We start from the raw sequence: 24,581 nt of genomic DNA on the forward strand, positions 1-24,581 counted from the left end.
TTAGCTGTACTGCTGGGACATAGTGTTCATAGCAGCAGGAGCTTTTGGCCACTGGGAGTAGGAGGTTCTCAGGCCTGCAGCACACATAATGCTGGCAGGGAGCAGCGCCAGAGTCATGCCAGCATCAGAGCTTGGTGAGTGGGCGAAATAACTGGACTCAGCAGCCTTTACAGACATTGTGACACAGACAAAGAGACCAAAGACGATGCTGATGGAGGAAGTCAAGAAAAATAGACTGAGTTGTTGGCGAGAGCTTTGTGAAATGCTGCAAGACAGGTGCCTGGCTGGTCTTCTTGCTGTTGGACTGTTAGGCCTTAGCTCGCTTGCAGTGTCTTGTGTTGTTGAAATTGCGTGATGTTTGGGTGTTTTAGCAAAGTTATTGACTTGTTAGTTTTTGAACATAAGTAATGTAGGTCTAATCACAACAAATGCATGTGTACAGTTATTTGTATCTATCTATCATGCGTCTACTGTAGAGACAGAAATTTGAGACAGCTAACAGTTTGATCGAGTGTTTCTCCTTAGTGATCCAAACACTATTTAGAAATTAAATGAAGCAAAGACTTGTTATAAATTTACTTCCATAAACACTCTCTGATCATCCATTTTTACATTTCTCCTCAAACTGTCTCTAACAATGTCCTTGCAGTGAAACTGGTGAAGATACATGCTAATGTCTTAGCCACTTGGAGAAATAGCCAAGACATGTAAAATGAAGCACAAGGATTTTTGTGTTTTTTTTGTGACTAAGTAAGACATCTAACATTTATGTGTAATGTAGAAAAAAAAAAAAATATATATATATATAATTCTTTTGTCATTCTAATTTTTAATGTCAGTAGACGCAGATTTCCCCAGACCAGATCTGCAAACATGGATAGCTGCCATGCTCTCCATCACAATGCGCATTTATGCGGAAAAATACAGGAATTTTTGGGAGTGGTCTCCCCTCATCCACAAAAAAGGATTTCATGTCAAAGTGTCTCTTGGGAAATTGACAAAGGCAGAAAGTAGTGCCTGGTGTTGCCCCAAGTCTGATAACAGGGTGGAGGAGTTGTATGCCGTGCTCTCCTTCTGCTAACTACTCCCAGTGGACTGCAGTCAGATGCCTCCACTCTCCATGAGGAGGCAACTGATGCTGCTGCTGATCTGCAGAGAATAACACTCGACTGAAGCCTATCAGAGCTGGAAGACACTACTTATACAGACTCAGTGCAGGAGGAACATGATGCATACACATATAGGCATGCATACAAGTACAGACGTGCTTACAATGTCTAAGACTACTTCATTTACATTATATAGGCCATAATCTAGGACTGGAGTGGGTTTGGACACACACTACTGTACATACAGATGCCAAAAACCAGACTAGGGGGAATATATAGTCACACATGTACTCAAATGCACAGACATGAATACCAAACATGCAGCAAGATATGACTGACACACAAAAAAACACACCTCACCACCCTCCCATTCTCTCCCTCTCCTTCTTTCTCTATCTATCTCTGTCCATGCTTCTGAACCTTAGGGAGACATATTCTTTTTCATCTGTCAGTATGGATGGAAACAGACATGTTCAAAACACACAACAATGGCCTCCCCAGCACCAAGGAGGCTCTATGTTTTGTATGCTTGAAGCACTGCATTATCTCCTAAGTGTCTAGCAACCCCAGTATAGTAAATAATGGATGCTCCTCTTCCTTCTGAAAAACCCCTCTTTCACTTCAGGGACCAGTCATGGTTTACCTGTATAAATGCCCTTTCTGTGTCTTTGGAGAAATGGATAGCACTAAAGGATGTGGGTCAGACGATTTCATTAGCGCAGCATTTCTCTCCGTGTCTCCTTCAATCAGCCATTTGACAGAAGCAATGTCACTCAAAATGTCTTACAGACACTTTCATACAGAAAAGGATGCAGAGACAGACTGCTGATCCAGAGCGGGGTAAAATATAACCCATATAACAAGAGAGCAGAAAAAAGGAGAGAGCGTAGTCACCTCTGAAATCAGCTGGATATCCTTGACGTCTTTTGCCTCCAGTCATTGTGCCATTGGTTTCTAGGTCATGATGTACATTGAGGTCTTCATGCAACCTAAAACCACAGGACAGATGTAATGGTTAGTGCTGTAGAAGTACATAAAACAATATAAACAGGCAAGTTATTCATATCTAGGGCTGCAACATGATCAATCATTTAGTCTATAAAATGTCAAAAAGTTGTGTAAAATGCTCATCCTAAAGTGGCGTCTTCAAAATGCTTTTTTTGTCCAACTAGCAGTCCAAAACCCAAAGACTTCCCATCTACTATCATACACGAGAAGAACTGTGTTCAGGGGAGGTTTATAATTAATGCGTTGTTCCAACAATTCCAACAAAGTGAGTCTAGGACTCCTAATTTGGTTCTTTTTACAGGGGTGAGGAGTGGGGTTTTACCCAAAGAGGCAAAAAGTCAAATAATTTATTACAAATAATTTTGTTACTTAAAACTACCATAAAAACAAGGACTAACTATATTGACTGTGCGTTATTATTTTAATTATTTGTAATGAATTATTTAACTATTTCTCAGAGTCTGTGTCCTCTTTGGGTAAAACTGCTCATTCCCATAAAACAAACCAAATTAGGAGTCCTTGGCTCTTCCTTTGGTGGCATTGTGGGAACAATACATTAATGATAAGCACTAAAAACCATTAAACATGACAAAATCATGCAGATAAAACATAAGACTAATATAAAATTGTGCACGATATCTACAAATCAAATACACATATAGGAAAAATAAAATAAAATCTGCACTTCTGCTGTGCGCAGTAGCAAATCTTACATTTAAAGGAGAAATCTGTAGTATATTTACTGTAATAAATAATAAAATGACCACAATATGTCATCAGAAATTAACGAAACATGCTAATTTGAAATACTCGCTACTCTGGGTTTAAATACTCGCTACAGTGCTACAGCTGTCTTCCTCTGAACTGTCCATTCTTGCTGGATGAACAATTGTCACATATTGCTCATTTAAGACGGAGATGTTTGACATTTTTGCTTGAAAAATGATTGAAACAATCATCAGAATAGTTGGCAACAAATTTTCTTTCGATCAACTAATCGATTCATCCCTAAATTTTTGCAGCTTTATTCATATCACTGGACACATTTTGGAATCAGGCTTCATTAGATGACGAGAGTCCTATATGACCTACTTGTTTCGCTATACTTTGTACACAGTCAACACACTAAGTAGGACTGGACTGGACTGTTGTGTGCCACTACGTAACTAAGTCTCTTTGGTCTCCCTCCCCCCATTCATTCTGAGGTTACATCGAAAGAGTTTCAACTATTGTGAATTATTTACTTGATTCACCATTTGGGCCTTTAACCCCTCAGCAAATGCACAGGCAGTCGGGGTTAAAAATACACTCCCACTGGATCTGAGTTTGACTCTACATGCATGTGTGTGTGTGTGTGTGTGTGAGCGTGTGCATGTGTGGGCTGGGATATGGGTTTAAAATATAAAACCGTATATAACCCATGACACATAAAGCACCTTCCTCACTCTGTCTCTCTATGTTACAGACACACTCCCACACACACAGACATACACACACACACACACACACACACACACACACACACACACACACACACACACACACACACACACACACACACACTCAGGAACTCATCAGAGCATCATTATGTGGGTACTTTCTGAGTGAGAATCCAGGCTGTCCCAGATGGGATTATTATAACACAGCTTGATCTGTGCAAGAGCTACATGTGCGATTGTGTGAGTCTGTTAGTGTGTGTGTGTGTTTGTTGAGGAGTAAGTGAGTCCTGACCTGTGCTTCATGACCTGTGTGAATGTGAGGGCACACCCCTGTGTCTGTGAAAGTATAGAATATATAGAACAGGCATAAAACTGTACCATGCTGAACCATTAGCAAGAGGGTGTTTTCCTCGACAACTGTGTCAAACTACAGAAACTGGCTTATATTCATGTGTACAGTTGGTATATTGATGTTACCTGTGAGTCAAAGGCTGAAATAAAGGTGTCTGTCTAACACCAACCTGACTGAGGCTGCAGCAGCTCTCCTGTCTGTCTGGGTGAATATTAATGTCACCAAGATATGTGGGCCTTAATGGATCTGCACACACACTCACACAGACACCACTACTCTACTTGGCCATGTTGCCGTGGTATGTCCCTGGCATGCAGCAGTGTTGTCATGGATACCCCCAGACACATCCGCCATCCTATAAGCGGGGGGATGCTGAGCGCTTCAGAGGGGCTGGCGCCGAGCACCCCCCCTCTTCCTCCCTCAAACCCTCAACAACCCCCATTCTCTATCCCCTTCCCCCCAAAAAAACTGAATCCCTGTCCCTTATTCTCTCCGAAAACCGGCTCAGCCTCAAAGAGGCTCGCTGTTTGTCAGCTGCAGGCCTGGAAACACAGCTATCTTGTCCCAGTGTTGGGGCCTTCACTGCTCTTAAAGGAGAAATGTTTAAAATATTTACTGTATTAAATCATGAAATGACCATGATATGTGATCAGAGGTGTGAGGAAAGCCTGCTAATAAAGGCCAGAGCCAGCATGCTCGCCTTTTAAATTTCCATTCCAGTACAGAACAACTGTTTTCTTTAATCTGTTTCACATTTATTAGAGTTCAAATTAATACTAAATGTTCACAGAATTAGTGTCTGTTTATGAGTCATAAAAATCATTACTAATATTTTAAAAGGAATAGATGTTTAAAGGTTAAATTGAGCAAAATGTTCATGGAGTCTGGCAGGCAGTGAGGCTGACAGTCACTGAACTCAAACTCCAGAGCTTCACATCGACAGCCAATTGACAGTCATAAACAGCTGATGGGTCAGATTCAGATGAAACGAGCCTGTGTTTTTCCCAGGAAATGTTGGAGTGAGCCAGTTAAAAATAAGATTTTTGTTTTATTTTAGATAGATTTTTGATGCTATATTTTGTGGTTATTACAGTGGAAACACTACCAATGTGCCAAAATCAGCAAAATATTGTAGTAACTTTGAGAAAATATCTTAACTTTGGGCAGTTTTTGGCATCAGAAGCACCTCGGTTTTGCAACATATATATATGTGTGTGTATATATATATACATATATATATGTACATATATATAAAACTCGTGTCACACACTGCTGACTTTTAAATAATTCTATAGTTACAATGAGTGGATAGTGTTGTGCAACATTGCTGATTTTGAAAACAAATTAAATACCTTTTTACTGATTCAGTTGGCATTAGGTTTCCCTCAAAATGTTGCAAATTTGTTGAATATGAACATAATTTCTAGGAAACAAGGCTGAGCCTGCAGGCAACCTGGGTAGGAGGGCGCACGGTGAGACAAGTCGAGCCAACCATAGGCCAACCATACATTAAATAGGGCTTCAACCTATTAAATATACTGTATGAACTGCAGTACTCAGTTTTGAATGAGAGTGTTACATATTGGTCCTTTAACTTGAATGGGTTGTAATGTAACTGGAACATGGACAGAACAATGTAGAGTGAGATACAGAGAGATCTAGTGCTAATTTAAATCTTGTCTCAGAAAACCTAAAAAAGATGTTGAACAGGGGAGATGAATGACGTTTTATGTGTGTGCATGTGTGTGTGTGTGTGTGTGTGTGTTAGCCCTCAGGGCTGTGGTTAAGCCTGTAGTTTATCCTGAACTGATCCTTTTCATTAGCCATTATCAATAATTCAACATCGCACTTGCTTTAATGGTTTAATGTGGGCAAACCCTCAAACCGCACACATCCACATGACACGCACGCACTCACTCTACTTAATAGCACTCACTCTCTTGGCCTGCACCCAATGCCACTGAGGTGAATATAGATGTGTAAACGTGCACATAACACAGTCAGTGCACCTAAAGCTTTCAAAGGTAAATACCTATCAATCAGAAATAAGATTTTTTCCAACCATGCAGTCATAGGATCCCTTGATTTAGAGAAGAAATCATTTATTATCCCCCTACAAAAGTCTGTTTTACTGTACATCAAGTTATATTTCCTATAAAAAAGGCTCATCAAATCCTCCTCTCTCGGATGAGGAAATGAAAGGGTTAATCTTTTATGACGCGTCCCCTCCCATCTGTGCTCTCTTTTGCCCTCCCTTTCATATTCTCCAGTATGGCAGTGCTCAGTGCCTGCACATATGCTGGAAAAAAGAATCCTCTTTGATTGGAAGGCTAATTTGAAGTGTCAATTATTCTTATGCAAATGAAGGTACAGTTTCTCACGTCTGAAATGTGGTTGGGGGGCACAGATGGGCGCGTTTGTGTGTGTGTGTGTGTGTGTGTGTGCACAAATCTCCCTCCTAAAAAAAAAAAAAAACATACAGCACTATTCCATCCCCCCTTCCAACTTTTCATCTATACCTCTTAGGGAAGAAAGCTGACATACAAAGACAGCCGGCATAATGGGAGGAGGATATTTGCATGCACATTGTCCACACTGAACGCCAAACAGATCATAAATTGAGAATACAATGCCAAAACACTAACAAAGGCGTAGAAGTGCAAGTCAGCACCCAAAACATTCGACAATGCGCTGGCGTGGTTCTATGTTGTAATCTAAATAATGAAAAGATGTTGGGTAAACAGGAACAAAACAATAGCTCGGATGTATCACGGGGAGTATTGTGGGTGAACAAAACAATTTACTAAAGCTTTTGTCATTTAAACACTTCCCAGCAACATCCCCTTTTTGCTATTGCCATACCAGAGGTGCAAGAAATATAATCCCAGTCTGTTGTACAAGAAGATCCTGTTTAAAGGAAAACGGAGAGAGAACGAGGGAGAAATTGAGAGTGACAGACTGTGCCTAAAAGCATACGTTTCTGTCAAAGTACAGTATCTGAATGACTGCACACTCCGCTTCAGAGGTGGGAAGTAACTAAGTACAAATCCTTTGTTATTGTACTTTAGTAGATTTTTCAGGTATCTGTACTATATTTTTCTGACAACATTTTACCTTTACTCCCTACATTTTTAACATAATTATCTCTACTGTCTCCTCCTTACTTTTTCAAAACAGGCTCGACACTTAATGTGTTTTAGGAAAATTGTGGCTTATTTTTATTTTACATCATTGTGCACCCCCTTCCCAACAGAATAGATGGGACACTAACACAAGATGATTCCTCAGTGCATCCATCAGTGCATGTCATGCATGTTAGACAGGATATAACAAAACTACAACAGACATAACAAGATAAAAAAAAAGATGTAACAAGACTAAAAATGAAAATGATGTAGAAGACATAACAAGACGAAAACAACGTAAAATATGCAATAAGACAAAAACGACGTAACGAGATGAAAAAGATTTCACATGACAAAGAACAGCGTGTAAGACATAACATGAAACACAATATAACAAGACAAAAAAAACGGCATAAAAGACATAACAAGATGAAGAAGACATAACAACAGAATGTAATAAGATGAAAACAAGGTAAAAAAAAATGTAACAAGACTAAAAACAGCACTCAAAGTGTAACAAGAAGATGTCATTCACTACTTCCACTTTTACCAGTCTAAATGTAACAATGTAACATGAAAAATGATGCAAAAGACATAACAAGATGAAGAAGACATGAGACATAAAAGGTGAAGAAGACATGACAAGAAGTAACAAGGTGAAAAACAATGTTAAAGGCATAACAACATGAAAAACACATAACAAGAGGAACATGACCTAAAAAAAACATAATAAGACTATAAAAGTCATAAAAGACATAACAAGACGAAGAAGATGTTACAAGACGAAAATGACGTAAAAAAGGTAGCAAGATGAAAAACGACATTAAGGGCATAACAAAACGAAGAAGAAGTAATAAGACAAAAACTATGTAAAAAACGTAACAAGATGAAAAACGACATCAAAGGCACAACAAGACTAAGAATGACGTTCAAGTACATTTCCTGTTCCTGAGCCTGTACTTTTACTTGAGTGAAGCTGAACTGGTAAACAGTCTTTTTTTTTTTTTTACAAGTATCTGTACTTCTACTTGAGGACAGAATGAACAGAAAAGAATACTTTGGCCATCGCTGTTCCTCTTTATGGTAATTAAAGATCTGGACTCAAACCTAAATCTGGATGAGAGATTTAGACTGACAAAGAGAGACAAAGTGAGGATGAAAAAGGAGGAAAAAAGCAGACAGACACAGGACTCTACAAATAGAGTCTGTTGTCTGACCCTCTCAGCTGATGTGGTCGTTCAACTTTAAAAAAAAAAAAAAAAGGCTTTTCAGGCCCAAAACAGGATCAAACAACCTGCTGTGGAGTCCAGTTACACCGTAACAATGGCTTACATTCACTCTCAGCCTCAACACACAAGCTTTTACCTCAAAGAGTGTAGAGGGAGAGAGTAAGTCTGGTTTGGAGGGGTGGGTGGGTGCGTTGTGCGGGTATACAGAGGGGAGTATGGCGATATCTTAGACGATAATGGTGTTCAACAGATTAGATGGTATCAGCCTACCATGTTTGTTTTCAACTGTCGGCTTCTAAAGCTTTACTGAGATCTATGGTCAACTCCGCAGGCACTCTCAATCTCAAGGAAACTTTTAGATATTGTCTGAGAAAGTGAAGTATACTCTGATAGATAGCATTCATGACTCTTAGATAAAGACAGCTGGTGAGGAGAGAGCAGCTGAAGACAAATCATTGTCTATCAAAGGACAGACACATATCGAAACCTGTCCAACTATAAACTTTAGTTTACGGTTGAGTTTTGTTGTAATGTGCCCCTACTTGACCTCCAATAAAGTCTAGTAAGGTTCAAATGAAGAGCCTACTACTGTCTAATAAAGCACACAGTATTTCTATTTTTTGTCTAATTTAATACAAAGTACAGCTTGTTCTGCCTTATTAGTGTTCTGTAAAATAAAGTGTAACCACATGATCATATAGCCAACTACAACAGCCAACCCTGTAAGCTTCTCTGTCCACAGAAGACAATCTGATTAATCACCGACCCTCAATAGACAGCTACTATCTGCTAACCTCCTCCTAAGACCCTGCTTCTCAAGCAATGAAGAGCAGCTCTGGCAATTTGTATTTGTTTTGCACTGGTTCAGTAGTTCTGGAGAAATTAGTATGCAGTCAGGGATGGGAGAGCTTGTCAAGATCAGGGCGAAATCTCTACCCACCCACCGGGCGGATCTACATTCATGAACAAGGTTGACAAGAAAGCTGACTAGTGTAAAGACAAGGAGCAAATAAAATGGTGGAGAACACCATGAATATTCTTTTTCATATGAGTGCACTGAGAACACCTTCATAGACAGGCCCTTTCTCCATCTGTCTGTCTGTCTTGCGTGTCTGTTCATCTGTCAAGATGCTCACTCTCTTCTTTTTCTTTCTCACACCCTCTAGCCCCTCGTCTCTTTTTCCAAAAATCTATGTGTCATGCACGTCAAAATGCTAAGGCCAGTCCTTTTGAGGGTGTTCTGCTGGACCATAGAGCGAATAAACATCCATGTCAGGAGAAAGCGATCTGGGGCCCTTCTCTCACTGAGCCCGAGCTCTCCTGGGAAACACACAGCTCATACAATGGATAGAGGAGGCCTTTTGTTGAGTCTCTGGGAGCTGCAGGGCTAGCTCTGGATCAAACAGGGGTGTGTGTGTGTGTACATTTCTGTATCTCACACACGCGCGCACACACACACATATACACGGGCAAACCACACTGACACGCGAGGGCGAACACACACACACCTTCACCCACACAGAATCACAGACTTTCCTCATCTCCCTAAACTCAGTGTGACTAAGTAAACTTCTTCACCCTTTTGCAGTAGTTACCGAGGGCAGGAAGATGAATTTGAAATAGCCAGCAGGAGAAGAGAGAAGAGACAAAGAGGTGAATGGTGACGTAAATCAGTGTTGGACTGATTTAGACTGGTTTAGTGTCAGTCTAAAGGGGCTTTCTGTTGTACTATATACAAATCACAAGTTCAAAGCCTGTGGCTGGGTTCCCTCCTGGGGTCTGAGGCAGGGAAATCCTGCAGGGAACTGGCTAATACTTGTGGGTAGCCTGCGTGTGTGGCACAGTTATTTATTACATAGGCTTGAAAATATATGAGATCCAATATTGGCATGAAGTAATGGCAGACAGTAACTTTCTCTTTTTGCTATAAAAGCTATATGCAGGGTCACATCTTCAGTTAGCTAATGTTAGCAAAATGCAAGCTAACTAGGGAGCTAATGATTGATGTAAGTTAGCTAGCTAGTATTTAGATTTTTGGTAACATTAGCTAATTGAAGATGTGTTGTTTTTACAGATCCCCGTCAGTGTCTTTTAAGCATCTGCAAAGTTTGGTTTTCTTTTCAGTATAGACAAGCCTAACACATAGCAAGTACAAAAAATGTTGACCGAGGTACCAAGCTTACTCAACTGTCATTGGTACACAGAGGAAAAGGGGTGGGACTTAGAGAAGGTCAATTGTACTCAGGTCTACAAAACAAGTTTTAAAATATTAAGGTCAGCAGTTGTGTGAGCACACGCTGGATACAAATCAGTTGAAGACTGTATGTAGCACTATCAGCTGGTTTTGTTACCATTGTCTGTGTATCATGGCTGAATAGTGTGAACAAAATGTGATACAGACACTAGTATACAAAAACACTGCAGTTCATCCCCTCTTCTCAGAATGCATTTTAATAAATTTCCATTCGAGCCACTGCCTTGCTCCTGGCTGTCTGCCCCTGGTGCAGGATCTATGGGAATTCTCCTCACTGAAATGAACTCACACCGTCTGACCCTATTCATCCCCAAGACGGCACTTTCTCTGGGACTCCCCCTTTTCCAGTCCCCCGGTTTCCCACAGACCCCCTCTCTCACTCTTTGCATCCTCCCCTTCTTTCTCCCTACCTTCCCACTGCCCCTCATCCCCACCCCTCCCAAATCTCTGCCTTGCTTTCAACTCCAATTTTGGGCACAATGAAGTTGTTCTGGCTGACAGTTTGGCCAGTAGAATAAGTGTTGTTTGAGCCTGCTGTGTGGCCCTGTAGTGGGCCCATTCTCCCCCTCGCCGGCTCAGTTACCGAGAGCCTTGTTGGTGGGACACGGAAGCCATCCGTCCCCACGCTCCCACCCTGACCCAAACAATTAGCCTCAAACCACACTTAGGCTCACCTGCGCCTGCTCTTTACATACTGCCACACATGCACGGACAAATGCATACACAAATACCCAAAAGGGCTGTATTACAGAAACTTCCTAAGCTGCAGATCCTATCCTAACTGTTTGGTAACCATGGTAATTAGGGTTAGGACCTCATCTAAGAAAAAAAAACAGATGAACAGTTCCTAAGTCAATGTTTCTACACTAACTTAGGATATGAAATGTGAGTATTAACCAAATATGCTTTGCTTTTACACAATAGATACTGGACACAGCAAAGACTGCTTTCTTAACCCACTCTCTTTTTTTTATCCTCCAAGTTCCCAAAAGAACATCTTTGGATTTCCCCACAGATGTTAACAACATATCTGTCTTAAAGTTAAGTGTCTGTCATTTTTGCTCCATTTTTTGTTAGTTTCAATGTATGTTCCAGCATATTTATAAAAAACAACAGTTTCACAGTTGTTCAGCTGGTGAGATGAGAAAAGTCGTGTTGGCTGCTAGGTAACAGAAATGCAAGTTGATAAGTGATGTTGGATTTAATATTTAGGATGTCTTACCTTGAGATAAGATAAGATGAAGTAAGATTAGATAAGATTTACTGAAGTTAGGTAGGATTTGCTGCTGTAATACCAAATCGGTAAAAATCCTATATTGTCCTATTTTAAGCCCTAAGATAATACGGCCCCTGTTTACAAATGCTGGGCTCAGACTTATCAGGTTGAGAAATCGTGTTGCATCACACACATAAAAAGAAAACTTCACTGATTTACTTCTGTCTAATTAGAAACATCCACACAAGAATTAAAAATAATGGTGCATCACACACTACGAGATATTGTTAAGATTATCACGCCAGAGGGAGCACAATCTCATGTGATCTCAAAGAGAAACAGATGTAAACAAAGTGGAGACTGACATGGTGCAACAACTTATATTTGGAGAACAAAAACAAAAGCAGATGGAGTAAAGAAAATGTTGGAGAGACACGGTCAACACGGCGTGTCTATTCTTGAGATCCTATTTTAGTTTAACTCATAAAGTACTGGTGTAATCATAAAAGATTTTACTTGTAAATATTAAATATGCCTGGAAATTGTTTATGTCGTGAGCAGTTCAGCAGATTTAAGACTGGATCTATGGACCCCTCCTCTTACCAGATAATGTGGGCTGAACATTTGTACCAACTGTGGGCTGATTCTCGGGTGGGGTGAATATGAGGTATTTAGTCTGACCCCGTGTAACCAGCTGCTTCTCAGCAAATAAATAATATTTTTAAGTAGCAACATGTGTGAGGACCTTAAACTGCTTTCTTCCATATTCCTATCTATGTTATGAGTTCATCAAAATACCTTGTGGTTCTCTTGCATATCACATCTGTTGTGGTGCACTCACTGCTACAACACAGCCAGGTTGGCCTGATTTACTCAGTTACTCCATGTCTTGTAGGACGTGTCAGAAAGGATTCTGTATTGGGGTCAGCTGGAAAGACAAAGCCTGCAGCCCTCTCTCCTCTGTCGCTTTCAGTAAGCATCAACCAGCCTCTCTCTCCCCCCCTCGCGCCTCTGCCCCCCACCCCTTACTCCCTGTGTTTCTTTTCCTGTTCTCTGTATCTCTGTTCCAATGAGTTATCAAACAAATATAAAAAAAAAAATCACGCTATAAATATTCTTCTTGTGTGTGTATCCCCTCTGAAACACACAAAAGCCACACACACACACACACACACACACACACACACACACAGAAGCCAGGACATGAGAAAGTGGCAGGGAGAGGCCCTGATGGGGGGACCATATGTCCAGGCGTTGTATATCAGTCGGCTCGCCCTCAGCGCTCTGCCAGACCACCATAACTTAGTTTGTCTTCAGCACAAAGTTTGGTCCAAGCTTGGCTGGGTTCATTAGGAACCTATTCTCTGGAGCCAATGAAGCTCAACAGACCTCCAACAAAGGAGCTAATCACACCCACTGCTGCTCCCTCTCCCTCCCTCCATCACCTCCGCTCCGTTTCAAAAAACTCCATATCTCTACACAGTCTCAATCAGAATAGAAACCACATATAAGTAATCAGTCAGTGCCAAACAATGGTAACTGTTAACCAAAATTTAGACAATACAGCGCAATCTTTTGAGCATTGAGCATGAAAAATAAACAATCACGGCAATGATGACAGAATATAGCAATTGTCCAATAGTCATAGATTTCATTTTTTTGTGTTTCAGCAGAAACAAAAATGTATGATTGTGTTTTTACTCAAGAGTCACACCTGCGACTGTTTGTGTGTACGTGAATGGACCTTCGAAGTGTCATGTTCTCACCTGACAGGCACTTTGCCGTCTCAGATGCGATTGTTGGTGGGATGTGAGTGTGTAGGACATACACCTCCTACCACCAACAATGCCTTGTGTGTGCGTGTGTTTGTGCGTGCATTTGTGAGCAAAAAGGATGTGGTGCACTGACAATGGAGAGCCCCAGGCTGCTGAATACTTGAAATGACCTTGAACCTCAGCATTCTCCATTCCCATGGCTGCAGGGACGGTGAGCATGTCTGTATGTTTGTGCATGTGTGTGTTTGAGTAGTAGAAGAAGAAGAAGAACAATGAGGCTTTGCACTTTGTCTCTGCACATAATAGCTCTTCCAAAATTTTGTATAACATAGATGGTCAGAGTCAAAATATTTAAAAAAAAAACAAAAAAACTATAGTGAATAATAGAGGTGAGATTTTATGGCCACTGAATCTATGAAGAAATTAGTGTTGCTCTCTACAAAAGTGGAATTTTTAAACATTTCAAATGGATATTTCACCTCCGAATCCAAAATACATATTTTTCATTTGGATTATATTATTATTTCTCCATCGAGTGTGTTTTGAGATGAGTTGCCAGCCAAAGCGATGTCTGGCACTTGGCTTGTGGTGCTCAAAGCACCAAAAAATACATTTGAAAAACTCAACAGCAAGGAGTCTTTCCAAAAGTTACGACCTGGTTACTCACAATAATCCACAGGCCTTGTGAGCAGTTTCATGTAGGCACTTTCCTTATACCAAAGAAATAATAAGCAGTAAAAATAAATATAAGAATAATATAAAAATAAAGTAATTCATACATGAAACTTAAATAACCAGGTCTTTTACCATATTCATATGGTGCCCATTTTCATCTGACATCACACTCAGGGTGGGAAGCTCAAATGTCGTATTGTGTAGAATGAAGAGTCTGACAAATCATTATATTACCACTTACCAATTAATCATCAAATAAAAAGACAATGGATGGTGAAAATCTGGAGGGACATTAGGCCATATTTTAAGATAAAACAACATATTTGATAACCCATTAGCTGCTGTAAGACAACGACATGAAAAGCATAAATTAATTCTGAAATATCAATGCTTATCTTGGACACATTCAATTAAGCTGGCAAGTAAAATAGACTGGATGTTATCAAACTTTGTTGTCTCTTGTCAAAGTATGCAAAGCAGCTAAAACAGGGTTAGAGGTCTATTAGATTTGAAAAAAAAAATAATAATTCTGGTCTCACACTTTTGTGTTGGATTCAATCTGTATTCACTACACAAAAATATGTGTTCCAGTGTGCATAATGTCACTTCCGAGGTTGAGTGAAAACACTGTTTAAGAGTTAGCATTAATGTTAGCTTGCAAGCTTGGTTACATCCCATGCATTTTACTCTCAAACTTGGCGTTAAATAAATGTGTCCAAGATTTGTGTTGATATTTCAGAATGAATTGATGCTTTTTGTATTATATTGTGTAATTCTATCAAATGGTAATTAGCAAGGCAGTGGTTGTGTGCTAACAACAGTAACTAATTGGTTATCATATATGTTGTTTTAGCCTAAAATATGGCCCAATGTCCCTCCAGATTTTCCCTTTCCAGTCTTTTCATTTGAAAATGAAGCAGTATGTTAAGCTTTTCTGTATTGTATCAAAGATTACAATAAGCTAGGAATGGGTTTAATGCTAATCTATAGCTAATGGATGATCAAATATTTTTTAGCTTGGAATATGGCTGGATGTCCCTCCTTTACACTAGCTTTTTTCAGTCGCTGGACAATAAGGAAACAGTAAAATGCTTTTTGAGTTTCCCACCTTGTGGGAGTGTGATGTCAGAGGAAAATGGCGGCTGTGTGAAAATGGTGAATTGCTTTTGAGTTTTTCAAATCTATGTTTTTGCCATTTTGAACACCACAAGCGGAGTGCCATTTACTTCCATTAAGGCAGACATCTCTATGGTCAGTATCTCAAAACCTCTGCAATTCACATCAGAACAAACTAGATGGATAAACAGCACTACAGGCCAGAGGAAAAAAATATGTAGTCTTTTTTTATTTTTTGGCTGACTGTCCCTTTAAAGACATTTTAAGATATTTATCGCATTATTACACCACTTTCACATGTGCATGCCACTATCCTCCCAGCCCACAGTGACTGTATTTGCTCGCCCTGCTTCCAGCAGAGAAAGAGGCCTGCTCCATACCATGTCCCCTACTGTGCACACAGGCTACAGGCAAGTATGAACGCTGCTGATCTGGACATGGCTTAAACACACAGACACTGTACACACAGGATGGTCCCAAAGCACACAAATACACACACACAAACAGACACACATTCACATGCACGCTGATGAAGAGGACTTGGTGGGTTAAGAATGGCGGTAGGGGGTAGAGATGGCGAAGGGAGACCCAGCGAGGGGTGGTAAAGGCCATGTCACTGGGCCCAGCTTGGACACAAATGTCAGCAGCATGACTACCTGTACATGGAATCCCAGTGGTGAGAGAGCACAGCAGATAATCAAGAAGAAACAGATAAAGCAGAGGGGAACAGACATTAATACTGAAGCAAAGGACGTGCATAAAGTAGAGCGATGTGAAGACCCTAAGGCCTTCACCTAACCCTAAGACCAGGTTTTAAGAAAGTGATGTTACCTTAAACCTTAAATGATTCCAGATTTAAACGTACAATATGTAAAGGGGTCTCTCACACGTTAAAAGGACAACAAAAGATATAGTTTGATGACGTTGTGAAGTGATGTGGGACCATGGGAACTGTTAAACAACCACCGTAGCTGATGAAAATCTATCTGACAGGACTCGTGTTCATAGACAAGGTATTAACGTTTTTATTCACATTATGTTTACTCGCATGTAGTAACTTTCTTTCTCACTCTCTGACATCTCCAGCATATCCTGTTTTTTTCCCAGAAGTTATAGCAACTAGCAAACAACGGTTAGTAGGAAATATACTATACTTATACCCACAAAACAGAATAAGCTGCTTGTACCTGTGACCTAGATGTTACAGTGTTATTATTATTGTGGTTGGGTTATGATTGGTGAGTTTCTACCAACTGGTGCTGGGTAAAATCAACCCAGTATTGCATCGATGATATATTGAACTCACACTGGGTAAATTTAAACCCATTATTTTTTAATGTGTTTTCTAATTAAAGCAACGCTCTTTGCAACATCAGCACATGAGGTATTATTCCAAAATCTCAGTCAGATGCATTACTTAAACAGATGCAATACTGTGTGCACCCCTCCCTCTCATGCCCTATGTTACCATTCCTGCTCCCCATCCATTAGATGTTGAACATTTCAACTTTCAAAGTGGAGAGCGAACACAATGCCCTCTGCAGCCTAAAAACACTGAATACATTATAAGCATTTTGCACTTGCACTTTAATATTCCAGCAGATACAAACAAACAAGCACGCATACAGTATACACTGAGATTCTGAGGAAAATGCAATGTGGTGTTTTTTTCTCTCTTTTAAAGGTCAAAACACAATCCTGCACTATTCTGAAGCACTTTGAAGACCAACAAAACACTTCTACACATGCACTCAATGTTAAAAGAGATAAAATCCACTTTACAGCTCCTCAGGTAACAACAGAAAGTATGTACATTGTGATGCATTTCCTTTTCATCCATGCATTAGTGAAGAGGCTCTTATAGACAGTGTGTGTGAACTGTAAGCAGGAGCCTTGTATTTCATGTACAATGTAATCAACACGTGTGGGGTTTTTTGTGTAGGTACAAACCACACAAGCGTAGTGGGATTTCATTTGAAAACTGGAAATACAAACACACATGCACAAGACACACAAACTCTAACACAGTCACAAGGTTACACACAGACCAACAGACAAAAAAGGTAACAATAGAAGTCTGGATCACAGAGGACAATAGAGGGGCAAAATCGGACATTTCAATAAATAAAATATATTAAAGTTAAAATAAGATAAGATAAATACAAAAGCATTACATTACACTGAAAGAGCTACAAAATATTAGCATAACTTCAGTGCTACAAAATATTAGCATAACTACATGTAGTGCTACAAAACTACTTATAGTCATGCTGCTTTTTTGTCAGCTTGCTTAAATGTACTACCAGGAAGTTTTAACTATCTCAGTTTAACACTGATGCTTCTATATGACCCAAGCAAACGAAACCATCAGCTAGAAGGTCAGCTATTAATACAGTGTAGTTATTCTTAATGCCTACCACACCAAGTAGGATTCTTCTTGAGCGCAGATGAAACTTTTTATGGCATACAGACCCGGAGGTTAACTTAGGTTAATTTAAGGTCACCAGTTAAAAAGAGGCAGGTGGAGATCTCTCTTTAGATAATTTTACTTTTTGGATTATATTTTGTAGTTATGGTTTTGGAAACACTTCCACTTTTGTTCACAGGGTCCTCCAAAACGAACACAATATCCTTTACATTTGAAAATATACTGTCAACATTACCAGCTACTTTAGCTGAACACATCACTTGAGACTTTAAAGCTTCGGTAGGCACATACACAATGCAAAACCGTCATCCAAAACCTGCTGCCTCGTATCACCCTACTAAGCCCCTCTCACCAAACCTGCATGCACAATTTGCTGGGCTTAAAGCAGAATGTCGAAATTGTCAACTGTTGTAAGTAGCTAGAAAATTAACGCCTGTTCTAACTGGCTAGTTATGTCTTACTCGGGGGTAAGACAGACACCAAGATACATGTAACTCTGATGATCTTGATTTATGCAAAGATGCTGCGATTGGCTGGTTATGTGTTAACTAACCCTGATTGACTAATTGATTCATACCGGGTACATTTAAAAGAAGAAAAAAACAAAACTAAGTGACAGATGCTCACACATGCACATTGTTTAGCAACCCTTTAATTAAACATTGTTCGTGTAATGTCAGAGCATAGTTAGGGTCATAATGTCAGGGGATAGAGACTGTAGAATGGGAATTGAACTGGGGACTTATCGTTACCAGTACAGTCAGCTGCAGTATCCATTCACCTAAAGGGCCAGGCCAGGTAGCGAATGGTCTTGCAGCTGTATTTGTGTGTTACAATAGTGACATGCAATTGTCAAAATTACTTACTTCAACCAAAATTATAATAAAATAATATTGCATACTGCAGTTTTAAATGCAGCATTTCAACTTCTAGGTGAAAAAAGTTAAATTATGAATTATCATGAAAAATCTAACATCACTCTTGCAGGAAACGGATGAAATAACAAATTATGTTATGTTATAGTAATATGTTCCACAGCATAAAGGGAAATGTAATTGAAATACACACTCACACACACACACACACACTCCAGATGGCCATAGAGTATAAATGCCCTGACAAACACAGCAACAACAGATTCCCTGAACCCAAACCCAAGGCCATCTTCTTCTTCTGAAAAAAAGAAAAGAAAAAACAAGTCCTACATCCTGACTCTTAATACAGTTTCTCCTTTCTCCCCCTTTTCTTCATTTCCTTTTGTTTCCTCCATTTCTAACCTCTGCCTGGAATCACAGCAAAGTTCCTCAGTGAAAGCAGTGTGTTCTACTCATCACCGACACTTTTACAGATCCTCAGCCAGACAGTGGTGATTTGTGCCTGTGTTAAGGCAGAACTACTCCTTGCCTCTTTCACAATATAGATTGCTGCCATTATCTGGAGCTATTCCTCTAGCTGACACAAAAAAGAAGAAGAAAACACGGGGGGAAAAGGATGAAGGAATTTCACCCAACCGCTGTATGAATTGCTGATGGGACCTGAGTGACAATTTGGTATGCAATTGTCAGTGTCAGTCACAAAGACGTTGTCATGTCTGATTTCATCTTGTGGAGCCGATCTAGTGTGCTGTCAGTGGACTGTTTCCCGTCGAGGAAGTCCAGTCAGCATCACAACACTCTTATTGGTACAGCTGATGGCGATTAAATATACTCTTGAAAATAAAGGTGCTAACTAGAACCATATAGGGTTCTTCAGTTTTTGTCCATATAGGAGAACCCTTTTTGGTTCCTGGTAGTGCACGCCGAGCCTTTTCAGAGTGTTCTAGCTAGAAAGGTTTCACCCAGAAGCCCCCTATGAAAGAGTCTACAGAGAACCCTTCTATGGCGTACCTGTTCCATCCAAAACTCTGGGGGTTCTATCCAGAACCTTTCCATCTTCTAAGGATGCTAACAAGAACCCACCACGGAGGTGCAACCAAGAATCTTTTTATATTCCAAAGGTTTTATCTAGAACACACTTAAGTGGTTCTAGCAAGAGCCTTTGTGAATTCCAAGAGTTTTATTTAGAATTCACCAAGGGAGTTTCACCAGGAAGCTTTCTCTCCCTAAGGGTTTTATCTAGCACACACTCAGGGGATTCTACCAAGAACCTTTTTATATTCCAGAGGTTTTATCTAGAATACACTCAAGTATTCAGAACACACAAAATGTTTATATTATGGTTATGCATAATATAAATAAGAACCCTTGATGAATCCTTGACAAAAGAGTTCTTCAAGGATGTGAACAATCCTTGAAAAAGTTTTTCTTCCGCAAACAGTTCTTTGAATGAAAAAAGGTTCTTAATAGAACCCTTAGTCTTAAAAAGAATCTTTGGCAAACCCTTTCTCCAAAACCAAGTTCTTCAGAGGGAAATAGTTCAGGGTAGAACCTGAGCCCTTCAGGAAGAGCCCCTTTGGAACCCTTATTTCTAAGAATGTAGGGTTTGGGGATTCATTTTGGCTAATAAATGCTGTTACATGTACAAACACTCACACACTAACATTTTACATTGAGCCAAGACCTTTGACTGCAGCGGAACCTGACCAATATTTCAAATAACGTGGAGTGAATGTGGCGGAAATGCAAATTCAACGCTGTCGCCTTTCACATTGGGGAATTAAATCAAAGCTTTTGTGGCTGCCGGGCATTGAGGGTGGGAAAAACAGCAAGGCGAGGGGGCTCCTCGGGCCACTCGTTTGGGCTGTGAATGAGTCAGTGCCCAAGCGGGGAACGATGGTGTGCCAGTGGTGTGCTCTCTGCTAATTGATTGCCTCTACTAACAAGAGCATAATGTATTCTATTGTGATCATCCTTTGCCCATGTTCATTAAGCCAGGAAGCAGCGTGATCTTTTCTTTTTGTCTCGCTCCGGCCCCCTTTTTCTCTCCCCCTCTACCCAATCCTCTTTTTCTTTCCTCGGTCCTCTTCTCTCTGCCCCTCTCTCCGTCTCCCCCGCGCTGGATGGGAAAGGTGATGCAAAGGTGGTATGACAGGCAAAGCATCCCTCACCATCCCAAATGTAAAAAAAAAACAAAGAGGAACAAAGGACAGATGGAAGGAATGGAGTAGGTGGCTGGTAGGATGATGCAGAAAGGAAGTACGGATGAAAGCACGAGAGGGAAAGACAAGGACGGGAGATGATGGCTGAGAAGATAGAAGAAGAAACAAAAGGAAGATGGTGGGAAAAGACGATAATGCAAGAGTGGAAATAAAAAGATCAGAGAAGCACCTCTCGCCATCTTCCCTCCATCTCTCTCTTCCTCCCCCCTCCCACTCCATCCTCTGTTCCTGTCAGGTTCCCACTCGCTCCTGCTCTCCCCCACACCTCTTTTTTTTTTTTTACCCCCCTTTCTCCCCTCTTGCCCCCTTTTCACCCACCTCCCCTTCTCTGCTTCTGCTCTTCACCCCATCTCTGGTTTGCCTCTTAATAAGAGCTGGCGGGACAATAGTACCATTGTTGCCCGTGTTTGGGAACCCTGGACTGAAACAATCGCTGTTTACCCAAGCAGTGGCACAGCCTGGACCCTCTCCTTCATTAAAGCCGGGCCAAGTCTGATTAAGTCTGTTCCGCAAGTGCTACAATAAGCCACTGAGCCAGACTCATCCACTCTCCTCTGTCTTTTCTCCAACACTTCTCCCTCCTGTCTTTCTTCTTTCATAACTTTATTTGGATTTTCTCCCGCCCGTCCCTGCTTCCACTTGCTTGCATTGACACCCTCTGATTTACATATTGTGCATCACCACTGACCAGGAGAATCACATTTACCACCAGAGTAGGAGGGGAATAAACACACAGAGAAAAGAGAAACAGACTAGAGATGGTGTGTAAATGACAAAGTATTTCAAAAACCATTAGTCGAATCTGATCTATTTTCAAAAATGACCTTCATAATCTAGGACAAAGCTAATTTCTTTATTAAAAATTCCCACTAGGTTTGCACATGCTGCAGGCAACTGGCAATATGACTGACTGCAAGAAATGAGAGAAAACTCTCTCCCCATAATGGTCTCAGATCATAAAAAAAATTGGCATGGAGCTGGCGTTATCAAGCTGATGCTTGTGGCGGAGACGCACTGAATCAGTGGATTGAAAGCCTTTTCACTCAACCACATCCCTCAGCTCTGTGGCTTGTAACAGAAGTATGCTACCAGCACTATGCAAAGCAGCATCATGAATATGCGTAATTAGGTGGGACTGGTGTAATTTTTCTGGGTTATGGGATGTGACATTTGTGGGGCAGGAGCATACATCAGCGTAAGCACGACTGACAAATGCATAATCCCTTTCTCTGCAATAAGGCATTTTACACTTTGCAACACCGAATATACAGTTTGGATCCACACATTTAATGGCGATATGCAAAAAATGCACAAAATCATTCAGGTAAGCGTGCATAGACATTAGGATGTACCCGAATCTGCATACTTATTAGGAAAGCACAAATGATCCAATTGAAACAGATATTTCATCTATCCGAATACTGCTAAATATTATTTGGAAAAAGTCCATTCCATGATTATGTAAGCATAGTAGAAAAAAATTGCATCTTCCTAAATCAATCACTGATATAAAGCGCCAAGATTATTCCCATCAACTGAAAAACATTTTTATATACTTGTATATCTGATTTTTCAATATCCCTCAGTTAAAGAGGAGGTGGTGGTGGTCTACAGACAATTCATAAAACTTAGTTTAGTTCAAAATAAAAAGAGAGAAATAGAATAGAATACAAAGAAGTACATGAAAAGTAAGTATGAAGAAGTGAAAATATTTAATTATATGCCAATATTAAATCATTTTGATGCTTTGTAGACACAACAGTTGCATTGCCAATGAACATTAGGTTAGAAAATACAACATTTACACTATTAACTGTGACTCTGTGTGGTCTAAGTCTTGCCCACTTCCGGTCTCCTATCTGAATACAGATTTTTTTTTTCCTTCTTTTTTCAACTTAATTTCAATTCTGCTTATTGATATCTGCGCTAATTTCATTCGCCCTAGTTTCCACTCTGTGTATTCCTCCAATTCCCAGCAGGTTAAGTTTCTGTTTTTTTCATTATTTACTTTTGCATTATGCTAACAATAGTATTAGTTTCTTCTATTTGAATACAGATACAGATAATTTTATTGGCTGAACAGATACAGATACAAATTATGTTTCTGTGCAGCTGTAATAGACATACACAGTGGAACATATGCAACAAAGACCCTGGAAAAAGCACTGTGCTTCTGGCACAAAAAGACATCTGTGCATTTGAACTCACATATAAACAGTAGATCACAGGTGCTCTTTAAAATTTGTTTGTTTGATTTTTGATCTGTTTGCGAATAACACCACAACATTTACTACGTTTGTGTTAACCACTGAAAAAGAGAAAGGGGTTGGATTTTCTCTAAAAGTAGTAGAAATGAGGATATTAGAGGGACACAATTACTCAATGATAATGGAGAAAACCTGAAATGAATAAAAAAAAAAATAATAATAAAATATGGTCCAGCCTTGGAAGGCAGAAGGACACAACGAGTGCTATTGCCAAGCAACAAGGTTAAAAGAGGACTAATACACGTGGATTTTTAATATAATATGTGACTGTATATCAGTTGGTAATGAGCTTTGTTGTTGTTAGCGATGAGGAAACGACTATGTGTCAAGAAATACCCGGAAATCTAGGTAGATTTTCTGCTTTTTTTTTACGACGACGCTGAATTACTGAGCAGGTATTATAATATATGGTGTGCCCCCCCCCTTTTGTTGCATTAGTATTCAATCTGGATGCATTTTCAAAAGATCTGAACATGTGAGTGGACAAATAAGGACAGGCACATGGCCATAGGTACACTGACAAAAGCATCTATTAATAATTGGATCATATTCCTACACAACCACACACACACTCACTCATACACACACACACACACACACATATATATGCGTGTGCACTTTCAACACACCTCTCTAGCTCTTCAGAGAGAGCCAATTTATAGATACTGTACTGAACCCCCCTCACCACCTCTCGCCTCTCTCTTTGCCTTGCCATGCCCCTTTCCCTTTCCCCATTCACCCACACACACACACACACACACACACACACACACACACACACACACCAGCGCGCACACCACCCTGCCACAATCCACCGCCCTGCCACACATACCGAAGGGGAGGACACATCCCTCATAGCACCCAGGAAATTAACTTGACATTTGATGCAGACAGAAAAAATATATTTCGGTGGGGGGAGGAGGAGAAAAAAAAAACAAAGTGTACTAAAGCAGAGATAGCATAAACCCATCCCTTGTTCACCCTTCCCCACCCCACCCCCCTTAAGCCCAGGGACGCATTCGAGGGGGATTTCAGCGATCTGCAATGCAGACGCCACTGGGTGCCCACGGAAAAATGAGCTTCATCTTTTGCCTGTCCTTCTCAGTGTATGCTGTCTGTCCCTCTTTGTTTCCATCTTTTATGATGCCGGCACTCCATTTTCATATTCGTTTCCCCTCCCTGCGAGTTTGTGTCTCTTTATTTGGGAGGAAGTTGAAAAAAAACATAAAACAGTATTGGAGGATGGCTTGATGGTGCATGCGTTTGAAATTGAGGCACACCCTTTCCTCGTGAATGCAAAAATTCAGACTGAGGAGGTCTTAAATTGTTGTTGCCATGCCATTTCTTCCAATTTAGCATTTATCTTCTAAAATCCTGCCTGCTGATACACACTAATATCCCTTTGTACTGTGTAGATCTAGGTTAATTACTCAAAAATTAGCCATTATTTGAGAAAATAAATAACAAACACATGTCCACTGGTTGCAATTT

The 24,581-nt window shown here is 40.2% G+C and overlaps 1 long non-coding RNA gene across 1 annotated transcript in view; it reads right to left on the minus strand.

Moving 5' to 3' along the window:
* Positions 1 to 815: 815 nt before the first annotated feature.
* The window catches only part of LOC146320685 (uncharacterized), a 48,677-nt gene continuing 24,911 nt past the window's right edge, over positions 816 to 24,581 (minus strand). The window contains exon 3 of the long non-coding RNA XR_014771508.1: positions 816 to 2,098. This is a non-coding gene — a long non-coding RNA (uncharacterized LOC146320685). The remainder of the gene's footprint in view (positions 2,099 to 24,581) is intronic.

Source organism: Lutjanus erythropterus, chromosome 10, assembly GCF_056507025.1.
Source record: "Lutjanus erythropterus isolate fLutEry1 chromosome 10, fLutEry1.hap2, whole genome shotgun sequence".
Taxonomy (NCBI): Eukaryota; Metazoa; Chordata; class Actinopteri; order Lutjaniformes; family Lutjanidae; genus Lutjanus; species Lutjanus erythropterus.